General features: G+C 44.9%; 1 protein-coding gene and 1 long non-coding RNA gene across 3 annotated transcripts in view; one reads left to right on the top strand and one right to left on the bottom strand.

Moving 5' to 3' along the window:
- Positions 1-2,243: 2,243 nt before the first annotated feature.
- On the bottom strand, positions 2,244-6,797 carry LOC136394473 (uncharacterized). The gene is made up of 3 exons (XR_010749195.1): positions 6,721-6,797; positions 3,283-3,689; positions 2,244-2,465 (listed from the first exon to the last, which is right to left on the bottom strand). It is a non-coding gene; the product is annotated as an uncharacterized lncRNA (long non-coding RNA).
- Positions 6,798-6,935: 138 nt separating this feature from the next.
- The window catches only part of MELK (maternal embryonic leucine zipper kinase), an 86,545-nt gene continuing 79,441 nt past the window's right edge, over positions 6,936-14,039 (top strand). The window contains exons 1-2 of one of the 2 annotated variants that reach the window (XM_066365649.1): positions 6,949-7,042; positions 11,254-11,367. The gene's annotated coding sequence lies outside the window, so the exon portion shown is untranslated. Of the gene's footprint in view, positions 7,043-11,253; positions 11,368-14,039 lie in introns of both variants that reach the window. The other variant, XM_066365648.1, reaches the window with a different exon arrangement.

Below are 14,039 nucleotides of genomic sequence, written 5' to 3'. Positions count from 1 at the left end.
ATGTGGGAGTCTGTCTCTGCCTCCCTCCTCTCACTAAATTAAAAAAAAACCATCAAAAAATGTAAATCAGCCTGACCTGTGGTGGCACCATGGATAAAGTGTTGACCTGGAGTGCTGAGGCCACAGGTTTGAAACCTTGGGCTTGCCTGGTCAAGGTACATATGGGAGTTGACACTTCCTGTTCTTCCCACCTTCTCTCTCTCTTTCTCTCTCTTGCTTCTCTCTCTAATATGAATAAAATCCTTTAAAAAAAATCTTTAAAAAAATGTAAATCAGGTCACGTCATTCCCCAAGTGTGACTTTACATCACACTTGGAGTGAAATTCGCAATGAGTCTTCCCTGAGCTGCGGGGCCTATACAATCCCGTGGCTCCCACCTCTCCGCCTAACTGCCAGCTCCTCTGGCTCCCTCACTCCAGCCACACAGGCCTTTGAACATGCCGAGCTTGGGCCTGCTCAGAATGTCTCTGAGGTTCCCTCTGTGGGAACAGAAAAGAGGGATGCTCTGGCTGGTTGGCGCAGCAGTAGAGTGTCAGCCCGGTGTGTGGATGTCACAGGTTCAATTCCTGGTCAGGGAACACAAGAGAAGCACCCATCTGCTCCCTCATCCTTCCCTTGCTTGCTTCTCTCTCTGTTTCTTTTCCTCCCCTCCTACAGCCATGGCTCAACTGGAGTGAGTTGGCCCCAGGCACTGAAGATGGCTCCATGGCCTCCACCTCAGGTGCTAAAAAATGGCTCCAGTTGCAACAGAGCAAGGGCCCCAGATGGGCATTGCCCCCTAGAGGGCTTGCTGGGTAGATCCCAGTCCCAGCACATGTGGGAGTCTGTCTCTGCCTCCCTCCTCTCACTAAATTAAAAAAAAAACCATCAAAAAATGTAAATCAGCCTGACCTGTGGTGGCACCATGGATAAAGTGTTGACCTGGAGTGCTGAGGCCACAGGTTTGAAACCTTGGGCTTGCCTGGTCAAGGTACATATGGGAGTTGACACTTCCTGTTCTTCCCACCTTCTCTCTCTCTTTCTCTCTCTTGCTTCTCTCTCTAATATGAATAAAATCCTTTAAAAAAAATCTTTAAAAAAATGTAAATCAGGTCACGTCATTCCCCAAGTGTGACTTTACATCACACTTGGAGTGAAATTCGCAATGAGTCTTCCCTGAGCTGCGGGGCCTATACAATCCCGTGGCTCCCACCTCTCCGCCTAACTGCCAGCTCCTCTGGCTCCCTCACTCCAGCCACACAGGCCTTTGAACATGCCGAGCTTGGGCCTGCTCAGAATGTCTCTGAGGTTCCCTCTGTGGAGGGATGCTCTTTTCTCAGGCTCTCTATTTTTCACCCTTCACACCCCTGCTTTCTTGTTACCTCCTCAGAGATGCCTTTCCAGAGTACCTTACTTTAAGTAGCAACTCTCTCCCCACCTCACTTTCTATCCCCTGTCTGTGCTTAGTTTTTTTTTATTAAGTGTCATGGTCTGCAATGAAATCACTTATTTGTTTACATGTTGGTTGTCTTGCCCACTAGAAGCTTTATGGGAGCAGGGACTTGCTGCTATGCAGTAAGTATTTGTTGGGTGGGTTGATGAGTGAGTAGTACCACTTCCATCTTGGTCTCTACACACAGTAAACATTTGGTATAAGTTTGCTTAGTGGAGAGCCTTAGAATCCAGGCCCTGACTCTGAAAATTTCAGATCTGGTACAGGGACCTCTGGTCTTGGGGGTGTAAGGTGTGTGAACTCACTGGGATTTCCTGAGGGCATAGCATAGTGATAACACAGCTATGGGGTTGCCAGTTTTAGAGGACTGTCAGTAAGTCTTACTGGTGCCAGGTCCGTTTCTTCGGCTGAACCCTCCTGTTTGTTCTCCAGTTCAGTTCTACACACATTCCAGAATCCTCTGCCAGCCCTGCTATGGGGGAGGCGGAGTCAAGGAAGTTTTGCTGGGATGAAATCAAGGCAAGAAGGGGGTCCATAACAGCTGTCACAGGAGGGAAGAGGACTGAGTGCAAAACAGAGGCCAGGCAGCCAGGCCTACAGCTGCCTGATCAGCAGCGCATCTGGTCCCAAAGTATGGCCTGAGTTTTTCTGACCTTGGACCTGCTGTCTTGCCTTAATCTAGAAGTACTTCTCAGATTATTTCAAAAAGTAAAATTTTAAGCTCCTATTGTGTACCAGGCTGGGCTCAGCTACACAGATACCACGGTCTCTGGCCAGGCCTGGGACCTCCTGTGCTGAACAGAGTGGCTTCTCTGGGCTTTCTCTGAAATGCATCTGTTCATCTCCTCTTCCCAGTGAGCACCTCTCTCTATTTCAGCCTGGCACACAGGCCCTTCACAATGGGCCCCCTGCTTACTTGCTCTTTTTTTCTTGCCACACTGAGTCTTCGTTGCTCTACCCAAAGTGCCTTTCTCCCAGGAAACTTGTGTTTTCTTGCCTCTGTGCTTCTTCCCCTGTCTGGGGAATTTTCATCCTATGTCAAAAAAAAATTTTTTTTTTAAAGGCCTAACATCAGTACAAAATGCTTCAATCCCCTGGTCAGAAATAATTGCTCCTCTCTTGGAACTCGAACCAGCATGGCTGCATGCACTTTTATTTAGTACTTCTGTTTGGTCCTTTTATTAGATAGTTGTTTATGGATCTGCCTCTTCTGTCTTTGAGTTAACCTTGGGCAGAAGCCGTATCTCTTTTCTTCCTTTCTCTGGCATTACCCCGAGGGTCTGGCATAGGGTAGACTGCGGATAATGAAAGGATGAATAGCATGAATTACCCTGTGTGAGAGGGGCGGACTTTTGGTTATAGAGATGATGCGTGTTAGTGCACATTAATCGTTCAAAAAATTGTAGTGGGTTTTATTACTGCTGCTAATGGTGTTATTGGTAGAGATGTTACATCCAAAGTGGCCCGATCCACCCAGTTAGTGACTCATAAAACAGGGAGCAACAGGGTTATATTCCAACCTTCTTATTGTTCATCTGAGGAAACAGGCACATAGAGCTGTCTTCTTGCTCTAGACTGTTTTCTCTTGCAGCATAATTACTTTCCTTAATTCAGTAATATTTAAACTCTTTTGAATGTATACACTCAAAATTATTTTGAAAACTTTAAATAGATATCTAAATTTTCTTATCATAATTTTGAATGGTCACAGGGATGCAATTTATGGATTCTTTTAAATACAGGGGTGGGCAAAAGTAGGTTTATAGTTGTAATGCAAATAAATAATATAATGATTAAAAATAATAATACAAGAATAAACTCATTTCATATACTCACAACTGTAAACTTACTTTTGCTAGATTGTTGTAAACATCTCAAAGTAAAGCTGTGACATCATGCCTTTAAAAATATCCAGCCCTGGCCGGTTGGCTCAGTGGTAGAGTGTCGGCCTGGTGTGCAGGAGTCCCGGGTTCGATTCCCGGCCAGGGCACACAGGAGAAGCGCCCATCTACTTCTCCACCCCTCCCCCTCTCCTTCCTCTCTGTCTCTCTCTTCCCCTCCCTCAGCGGAGGCTCCATTGGAGCAAAGTTTGCCTGGGCACTGAGAATGGCTCTGTGGCCTCTGCCTCAGGTGCTAGAATGGCTCTGATTGCGGCGGAGGGATGCCCCAGATGGGCAGAGCATCGCCCCCTGGTGGGCATGCCCGGTGGATCATGGTCGGGCGCATGCGGGAGTCTGACTGCCTCCCCGTTTCCAACCTAAGAAAAATACAAAAAATAAAATAAAATAAAATAAAAAATATCCAGTGGATGTGAAATACTGAAGTGATTGATACCTGTTATCACCCATTAAAAAATACATAAACAGTGCTTGAACTGTGGTGGTGCAGTGGATGAGGTGTGAACCTGGAATGCTGAGGTTGCTGATTTGAAGCCCTGGGCTTGCCTGTGCTGCTGTGAGTTGATGCTTCCCTCCCTTCACCCTCTTCTTTCTTCCCCTCTTCTCTCTAAAATCAGTAAATAAAATCTTTTTTTTTTTTTTCCTGAAGCTGGAAATGGGGAGAGACAGTCAGACAGACTCCCGCATGCGCCCAACCGGGATCCACCTGGCACGCCCACCAGGGGCGATGCTCTGCCCCTCCGGGGCGTCGCTCTGCCGCGACCAAAGCCACTCTAGCGCCTGGGGCAGAGGCCAAGGAGCCATCCCCAGCGCCCGGGCCATCTTTGCTCCAATGGAGCCTTGGCTGCGGGAGGGGAAGAGAGAGACAGAGAGGAAGGAGGGGGGGGTGGGGGTGGAGAAGCAAATGGGCGCTTCTCCTGTGTGCCCTGGCCGGGAATCGAACCCGGGTCCCCCGCACGCCAGGCCGAAGCTCTACTGCTGAGCCAACCGGCCAGGGCCAGTAAATAAAATCTTTTAAAAAATACATTAACAAAAATACACAACCTATTTTTTTATTTAGATTTTATTTATTCATTTTAGACAAAGAAGAGAGAGAGAGAGAAAGGGGATGAGCAGGAAGCATCAACTCCCATACGTGCCTTGACCGGGCAAGCCCAGGGTTTCAAACCAGTGACCTCAGTGTTCCAGGTCGACACTTTATTCACTGTGCCACCACAGGTCAGGCTACACAACCTATTTTTAAACACTTGCTATTTTCCCTCTTTTTTTTCCTAACTCATATTTCTATTCCACAGATTATCATAATGTATCTTCCTCTCAAATTTGCTATGAATCTAAAAATGTTTTCCTGTGGTGGCGCAGTGGATAAAGCGTCAGCCTGGAAACGCTGAGGTTGCTGGTTCGAAACCCTGGGCTTGCCTGGTCAAGGCACATATGGGAGTTGATGTTTCCTGCTCCTCCCCCCTTCTCTCTCTCCCCTCTCTATAATGAATAAAAAAAAAAAAGTTTTATAAAAAAGTCTGTTTATGGCCTGACCTGTGGTGGCGCAGTGGATAAAGCGTCAACCTGGAATGCTGAGGTTGCTGGTTCAAAACCCTGGGCTTGCCTGGTCAAGGCACATATGGTAGTTGATGCTTCCTGCTCCTCCCTCCCCCTTCTCTCTCTCTCTCTTTCTCTCTCATTCTCTCTCCTCTCTAAAAATTAATAAAAGTAAAAAAAAAAATTAAAAAAAAAAGTAAATAAATAAATAATTTTTAAAAAAGTCTGTTTAAAAAAATACATAGCCCGCCCTGGCTGGCTCGCTCAGTGGTAAAGCATTGGCCCAGCGTGTGGAAATCCCAGGTTCGATTCCCAGCCAGGGCACACAGGAGAAGGGCCCATCTGCTTCTCCACCCTTTCCCCCTCTCCTTCCTCTCTATCTCTCTCTTCCCTTCCCCAAGCCAAGGCTCCAATCGAGCAAAGTTGGCCCGGGCGCTGAGGATGGCTCCCTGGCCTTTGCCTCAGGCATTAGAATGGCTCTGGTTGCAACTGGAGCAATGCCCCAGATGGGCAGAGCATCGCCCTCTGGTGGGCTTTCCGAGTGGATCCCGGTTGGACAAATGCAGGAGTCTATCTCTCTGCCTCCCTGGTTCTCACTTCAGGAAAACAAAAGAAAACAAACCAAAAAACACCACATAGCCTGACCAGGTGGTGGCACAGTGGATAGAGTGTCAGCCTGGGACATTGAGGACCCAGGTTTGAAACTCCAAGGTTGCTGACTTGAGCATGGGCTGGCCAGCTTGAGGGAAGGGTGAATGGCTTGAGCATGGGATCATAGACAAGACCCCATGGTTGCTGGCTTGAGCCCAAAGGTTGCTGGCTTGAAGCCCAAGGTCACTGTCTTGATCCCAAGGTCACCAGCTTGAGCAAGGGGTCACTGGCTAGGCTGGAGCTCCCAGGTCAAGGCACATATGAAAAAGTAATCAGTGAACAACTAAGGTGCTGCAACTATGAGTTGATGCTTCTCATCTCTCTCCCTTCCTGTCTGTCACTGCCTGTCTGTTCCTCCCTCACTAAAACAAACAAACAAAACCCCATATATAAACTTATACTTAATGTTTTACTCTACTGTGTTTATAATTTTTTTTCCTCCTGGATCAAGTTATCATTATAATTGTAGTTCATATAGCTATGAAAGTCACAAAATGACCCAAAAGTAAAACATTAGAAAGATTTCTTTTTTTTTTTTCCTTTTTTTTTTAATTTCATTTTTCTGAAGCTGGAAACAGGGAGAGACAGTCAGACAGACTCCCGCATGCGCCCGGGATCCATCCGGCATGCCCACCATGGGGCGACGCTCTGCCCACCAGGGGGCGATGCTCTGCCCATCCTGGGCGTCGCCATGTTGCGACCAGAGCCACTCTAGCGCCTGAGGCAGAGGCCACAGAGCCATCCCCAGCGCCCAGGCCATCTTTGCTCCAATGGAGCCTTGGCTGCGGGAGGAGAAGAGAGAGACAGAGAGGAAAGCGCGGCGGAGGGGTGGAGAAGCAAATGGGCGCTTCTCCTATGTGCCCTGGCTGGGAATCGAACCCGGGTCCTCCGCACGCTAGGCCGACGCTCTACCGCTGAGCCAACCGGCCAGGGCTAGAAAGATTTCAATTGTGATGCTGGATTGGTGATTATAGTACCTTGAGTTATCCATTGGACAAATCGGTCTTTGCGGAGGTTTATTCTTTGGAACATATTTTAGTAAGATTTGGAGGGGAGAACTAAAGAGAACCATGACTACTAGCAACTTCTCTGCAGATCAACTTTAGGAAACAACGTAAGAAAGTTGAATTAATGTGGAAACTTTGTCCACGCCATCTAGACTCTAGATTCTAGAGAGTCTTAACACGCGCTCTGGGAGACTTACCCGGTTTGGACACCAAAAAACCATACCTCAACTGCCCCAGGGTACACTTGATCACCCTATTCAGAACTTCCCGCTTCCGGTCCGGGGACGAGAGCGCGCTCCCGCCTCACTGAGACCCAGTGCCGCGCGCGCGCGCCTCGGCCCGCCCCCGCCCCGCCCCTTCCTGCCCGGGAGGTTTGATTCCCTTGGCGGGCGGAAGCGGCTTGAACCTCAGGATCTAAAAGGTTCTGTCCGCACTCGCAGCTTCGCCTGAGACACTCAGCGGGTTTCCTCTGTCCCTGTGCCCGGCCGCACCTGGCCCGGCCCTCTGCCCCTCAGGTCAGTGTCTCCCGCCCGTGTCCCGGCGGTGCGCGGCGCGGGGGAACGGCGGGGCGAGCCCACTGTGCTCCCAGTTGAGAATTTCACCGGAGCCACACCTTACTGGTCCAGTTCCCTGGATGAAGTATATTTAATCTTTCCGACCCCCCGGTTTTCTCCTCTGTAAGTGGGGATCATGATCGTACGTACGGCAGGGTTATCAATAAGGTAGGTGGGCAGGCAACGTGTTTGCCACCCAGGAGGCTGCGACAGCTGTGAATTCCCATTCCGGTTTCCTTGACCCTGTCTCCGCGAAAGAAATTCAAAGAGGAGTTTCGAGTTCTGTTTCTGCAACTCAGTTTACTGAGGGCAGTCCATTAAAAAAGAAAGTGCATTTTGTGTTATCACCCTCTTTTCAGAGTCCAATTCCTGTCTTTCCCTTTACTTTCCCAAAGTAGTGGCTTAAGTAGTGAGAGTACTTTGAGAAAGTAGTGGCTCACGCTGAAAAGGAAATATGTAACAAATGCTGTAGCAGTACCCCCCCCCCCCACTGTGGGGAAAAGGGACACTCCCAAAGATGGGCCTCCCAAGAGCGTGATCAACCTGTTCACCTAGGATCAGTAGTTGTTCTTGAGCTTCACCTTTGGTATTTCTCTTCGGTAGTGGAACGGGGCAGGGTGGATGGAAGGAGGCGGTGTGTCAGAGGTGCGTGGAGTTTTGCTCAGAGGCCAGTGTTCCTAAATTTTTAGTTCATATTTTGGTTTCTGTTAACCATGTTGTGTGGGAGAAATCCAAAATGCCCCTACTGCACCTTCATGGGCTTCTTTCACCAGTGAATCTGTCCTTCCTGTGAATCTACTGTGGATAGAGGAGATGAGCAAATCAGTCTCTTAACACCTTTAGGAATGGATGCTTCTTCATTGATGCTCCCAGAAGCCTTTGTAAGGGAGCAGGACAGAATGTTAAATAAATGTATTACAAGGTACATAAGCCATTCTGTCTTTTACTGCTCATTTGAAATATCCTCAGCATCAGTGTCTTATCAAGCTCACTAGCTAAAGTAAATGTACTATGCACCAATGGACAGCATAGCCTAAAATTTAATAATGCCATGTTAATAAGAAAATGCCCCCAATTTGTTGCTATTCTATAATATTAAAAAATTATTTATGATATATGAATTTAGATATGTACAGTGGTGGCAAGTAGTATCGTTATATATTTTAATATTTAAATTTTATTTATGATTCTAATTTATTGTGTTTACATAGATTCAAGTGTCCCACTGAATATATATCCCCCCACCTCTGTGTTCCCCTTGGCCCCCCCTTTGCCCCCTCCCCCAATGCCTTCCCCCCCTTCCGTCCAGGATTTGCTGTCCTGTTCTCTATAATGCTGTGTTATGTATATATAATTTCACTAATCTCTTCCCCTTCTCTCATTATCTAGGAATTCCTTGTTTCCACAGAAATTTAGGCCCCAATTATATATGCCCCCAATTCTTCTATTTTGTCACACTCAGAAGGACATTTAGGTGTCTGATTGGGGTCTAGGTTCCTTTATTATCTACAGTTAAGGTACTGTCTTCCTTATTGACTGATTATCTACGTCCTTTAGCACCTACAAAGTGTATTATGCCAATTCCAAGTCTTTCCTGTGTTTAATATTTCCAAACTCTAGAGGATAAGCAGGGCAGTTAAAAATATTTAGAACCAGCTTCATATCCACAAAATTTAAAAACCAAATAAAATCTATTATTATAGCAGTTTGCAATGTAAACACCAGTTTTCTTATACAGTTGCAAAAAATGGTATTTTCTGAATTCAACAGATATAATTCAGACCCACATAAGTATTGTGGAAAGACAGTGTACTTTGAGGGAAGGAGGTACATAAAGAAAATGGAAGAAAGAAAAAGAAGGTGCATTTTCAGTCTTTCATTGGTGCAAGTTGGTCTATGCTAGTTGAAATAAGCTAGTCCCAGTATGGAATTTAGACATGTACAGTGGTGGCAAGTAGTATCGTTTTATTTTTAAGGCCTACTTCGTTCCCTGTGTCCATTGCCAGCTCGTGTTTTTTCTTTATTTTTATAAAGCAAAGTAAATTATTTTATTTTATTTTATTCATTTTTAGAGAGAAGAGAGAGAGAGAGAGGAGAGAGCGACAGAGAGAGAGAGAGAGAAGGGGGGAGGAGCTGGGAGCATCAACTCCCATATGTGCCTTGACCAGGCAAGCCCAGGGTTTCGAACTGGCGACCTCAGCATTTCCAGGTCGACGCTTTATCCACTGCACCACCACAGGTCAGGCCTTTTTAAAAAAATTTTTTTTAATTTTATATATTTTTTAAATTTTATTTATTTTTTACAGAGGCAGAGTGAGTGAGAGAGAGGGATAGACAGGGACAGACAGACAGGATCGGAGAGAGATGAGAAGCATCAATCATCAGTTCTTCATTGCGCGTTGCGTCACCTTAGTTGTTCATTGATTGCTATATGTGCCTTGACCGTGTGCCTTCAGCAGACTGAGTAACCCCTTGCTGGAGCCAGCGACCTTGGGTTCAAGCTGGTGGGCTTTTGCTCAAACCAGATGAGCCCGCGCTCAAGCTAGCGACCTTGGGGTCTTGAACCTGGGTCCTCTGCATCCCAGTCTGACGCTCTATCCACTGCGCCACCACCTGGTCAGGCCAGCTCGTGTTTTTTAAACTTTGAAATGTCTGTCTGTGTTTCCTCTTTAGCCCATGTTCTTAATACCTTAATACTGCATTATTTGGGACTTTGCTCTCTAATGAACCTGATAGCCCACTTTTATAGCAGGTAACTTTAAAATATTTATAGCCTGACATTCCTCCATTTCTAACCTCCTGCTCTTTCTCAGTCATCAGGATTCCAAACATTTCTTAGCCTTGCATTGACCTCTGTACCTTTACTGCTGCTTTTCCTGTTTTGAAATTTCTTGAAAATGATTCCTGTTTTGTTTTTTGTTTTTTTGGGGGTGTGTGTGTGTGGTTTATTCTACTTCATTCCTACATTTGCCCCACTGACAAATACCCTTTAAAAGATTTCTGAATTAATACTGCTGTTAAGGATATTTCTGATTCTGTGCCTTAGGTGCCCAGTGAGAATAGATATGTCCTCTGTGGTGTCTCTGCCTAAAGTAACTTTTGCCACTGGAGTGGAAGCAGAAATATATCATTTTATATTACCAACTTTCCATCAGCATTGGGAGGTACTTGTGTTTCTTTCTTTTTCCTATCCCATTCATGCAGGTTCAGCTAGACTAAAGTTCACCCTGCTTACTAAGTTGGTCCAATGCCATCTCTTTGTAGGAAATGGCTAATACTGTTTATTGGATCATAATGCCTTTTGCTTATGATATTTATCTTTCTTGATATTTCAGTTTTGCTGTTGAGACTAAAACTGGTTTTTTAAAAAAGTTGATTTTTTTCCTTTCACAACTTCTGCCCTAATGTTCTGTTCACTGACCAAATTTTTGAAGAGTTCCATAGAGAAACCATTTCTGTGTAGGTTTACCTTTCACCCACATCCACCTATAAAGAAAGCTCCACTTTGTAGCACCTACTCAAGTCCTAAGACTTGACCTATATATGGGTACTTTTAGAAAATTTATTTACCCCTGCCGGGTTGGCTCAGCAGTAGAGCGTTGACCCAGCATGTGGATGTCCAGGTTCAATTCCTGGTGAAGGCACACAGGAGAAGTGACCATCTGCTTCTTTACCCGTCTCCCTCCTTCTCTTTCTCTGTGTGTGTCTCAGTCTTTCTCTTTCTCTGTCTTCCTCTCCTGCAGCCATAGCTCAAATGGTTCGAGTAAGTTAGCCCCAGGAGCTGAGGATCCCCTCAGGCGCTAAAATAGCTTGGTTACCCATCAACATAACAGCCCCAGATGGGCAGAGCATTGCTTGGTAGGGGGCTTGCCTGTTGGAGCCTGGTTAGGACACAAGTGGGAGTCTATCTCTCTGCTTCCCCGCCTCTCACCCTTTTACTTAATGAAAAAAAAATTATTTCGAAATCTAGTTCCCAGAAACTTTCTTTTACTTTTTCCTTTCTTCTTGGCTTTCATGAAATTATATTCTTCTAATTCTTACTTTTCTAACTGTTCTTTCTCTGCCTTTTTCTCTTACCACTACTAGCTGGTGTGGGTAAGGCCTTAGATGGCTACATTTTATTTTTATTTTTTTTTTAGATTTTATTTATTCATTTTTTTTTTTGAGAACAGGAGGAAGAGCTGGAAGCTTCAACTCCCATATGTGCCTTGACCAGGCAAGCCCAGGGTTTTGAACCAGCGACCTCAGCATTCCAGGTCGACGCTTTATCTACTGCGCCACCACAGGTCAGGCAGATGACTACATTTTAAAGATTTGTTTTTAAAAGTCTTTACACTAACTGTAATTGATTTTGTGTATAGTATGAGATGGAGGAGAGCCAGTGTCCCCCTTCCCCCCATATGGCTAATCAATTGCCCAGCTCTAAATCTACATTTCCATTTGCTGGTACCTCTAAAAGCAGTTTTATTTCAGTATATGTCAACTTTTTCTTCCTCTGGGACCTTTGCACCTATATTCCTTTCTGGCATGCGCTTTCTCTTACTCTTTTTAGGCCAGCAACTCCTGTTAAGATTTACCAACCAAAGATCACTAAGAACATATCTGTAGTAAAAAACATTGGTGGGGCCCTGGCTGGTTGGCTCAGTGGTAGAGCCTCATCCTGGCCTGTGGAAGTCCCGAGTTCGATTCCTGGTCAGGACACCCAGGAGAAGCAACCATCTGCTTCTCCACCCCTCACCCTTTTCTCTCTTCTCCTCCTGCAGCCATGGCTCAAATGGTTTAAGCAAGTTGGCCCTGGGCACTGAGGATGGCACCATAGCCTTACCTTAGGCACTGAAATAGCTCAGTTGCTGAACAACAGAGCAGCGGCCTCAGATGGGCAGAGTGTCACCCTGTAGGGAGCTTGCCGGGTGGATCCTGGTTGGGGCACAAGTAGGAGCCTGTCTCTCTGCCTCCCTTCCTCTCAATTAAAAAAATAGATGCTTTTAGTTTGCCGCTGCAAGAGAAACCATACTCCTTAGAACCTTGGGGTGTCTCAGTAAGAGGGAATTGAAAGGGGCTTATAGGATTTGGGTTTTTGCTGGGTGGTTTTAAGAAGGTATTAGGAAGCAGGGACCAAGTTTGGAATGGCTACTATCAAAGAGCAGGGATTTCAGCATTTGCATATTTAATAATGATGTAGGGCTGAAGATGTCATTGTTGAGAAAGTAGCAGTAAGTCAAATAAAGAATTATTATCATTTTAACAGGTTTATATATCAATAGAAACATTGATGGTCATATCTAGGTCCTGTTGGAAACCTTGTTTAAGTGTTGGTAGGAATATCCAGCTTGATTACCTGTCAGGCTGATGTTTTTTCTCACTTTTCTCATCCTTTGAATTCAATCTTGGCTTAAATATTACCTTTTTAGTGACTCATTCTAACCACTATTGCTTCTTTCTTTCCCAGTGCTATTACAACTTGTGATTATTTAATTTTATTGTTACTTGATTTGCCTTTCGTCTTCTCTACTAGAATGCAAGATACCTGAGGGCAGGAACCACATTCCATTCTTCCTCATTAGAGCTTTAGTGCCAAGCATAGGTTTGGCACATCATAGGTGCTCAGTAAACACATCTGTATAAATAAATGAATGAATAAAAGAAATTTCAGGTTAATAGTCTGACTAGTTCTGCCAGATACACTGCTAATCTATAGTTAAAGTCAACTAAGAGCATATCATCTGCAAGTAAAACAGCTGGTATGAGTGTGACCTTATGTATTAATGCATATAACAGGGCCCTACTCAATCCTATGGTTTTTTTTTTGTAATTCTACTTAATTTTAAAACTTAGGAAGGCAATAAAATAAGATCCACTTAAGATTTTTACAACAAATTTTTTTTTTCTTTTTCTTTTTCTTTTTCAGAGAGAGAGAGGGATAGATGGGGACAGACAGGAACAGAGAGAGATGAGAAGCATCAATCATTAGTTTTTCATTGCGCATTGCAACACCTTAGTTGTTGATTGCTTTCTCATATATGCCTTGACCACGGGCCTTCAGCAGCCCGAGTAACCCCTTGCTGGAGCCAGCAACCTTGGGTTCAAGCTGGTGGGCTTTTGGCTCAAACCAGATGAGCCCTCGCTCAATCTGGCAACCTCGGGGTCTTGAACCTGGGTCCTTCCGCATCCCAGTCCAATGCTCTATCCACTGCGCCACCGCCTGGTCAGGCTACAACAAATTTTTATATATTATTAATATTTAATACATACTTAAGAGTCTATGATATGTACTTCAGAGTGTATATAGCATATGTGAAGCATAATAAAAGATATATTGTATATATCTTAAAATTATATATTATTGGAGTCTTAATTTGCATTTCCCTGATGACTAAGCTTTTTTTTTTCATGTTTTTATTAGTCATTTTGTGAGATGCTTTTGTATTTCATTTGTTTATTTTCTGTTGGGTTGTCTTTTTCTGTATTGTTGGCTTGGAGTTTATGTATTCTGGATTAAAATTCATTGTTATAAGTGTTGCAGACATTCTAGCATTTTATGTTTATTTTTTATGATATTTTTGGATGTGCAGAAGTTCTTAATTTTATCATTGTTTAATGTATTTATTTTATTTTATTTTAGTGAGAGGAGAGGATGCAGAGACAAACTCCCGCTTTCACCCCGCCCATGATCTACCTGGCAAGCCCACCAGGGTGGATGCTCTGCCCATCTGGGGTGTTGCTCCATTGCTCAGCAACCAAGCTCTTTTTAGTGCCTGAGGTGGAGGACATGGAGCCATCTTGAGCCCCCCAGTCCAACTTGCTCCAATTGAGCCATGGCTGAAGGAGAGGAGGAAAAGAGAGAGAGAGAGAGAAAGAAGCAAGAGGGGGAGGGGTGGAGAAGCAGATGGTGCTTCTTCTGTGTGCTCTTACTGGGAATTGAACCCGGGACATCCACATACTAGGCTGATACACTACC

The sequence above is a fragment of the Saccopteryx leptura genome, chromosome 2 (assembly GCF_036850995.1).
Source record: "Saccopteryx leptura isolate mSacLep1 chromosome 2, mSacLep1_pri_phased_curated, whole genome shotgun sequence".
Taxonomy (NCBI): domain Eukaryota; kingdom Metazoa; phylum Chordata; class Mammalia; order Chiroptera; family Emballonuridae; genus Saccopteryx; species Saccopteryx leptura.
This window is presented reverse-complemented; position numbering and strand designations above follow the sequence as displayed.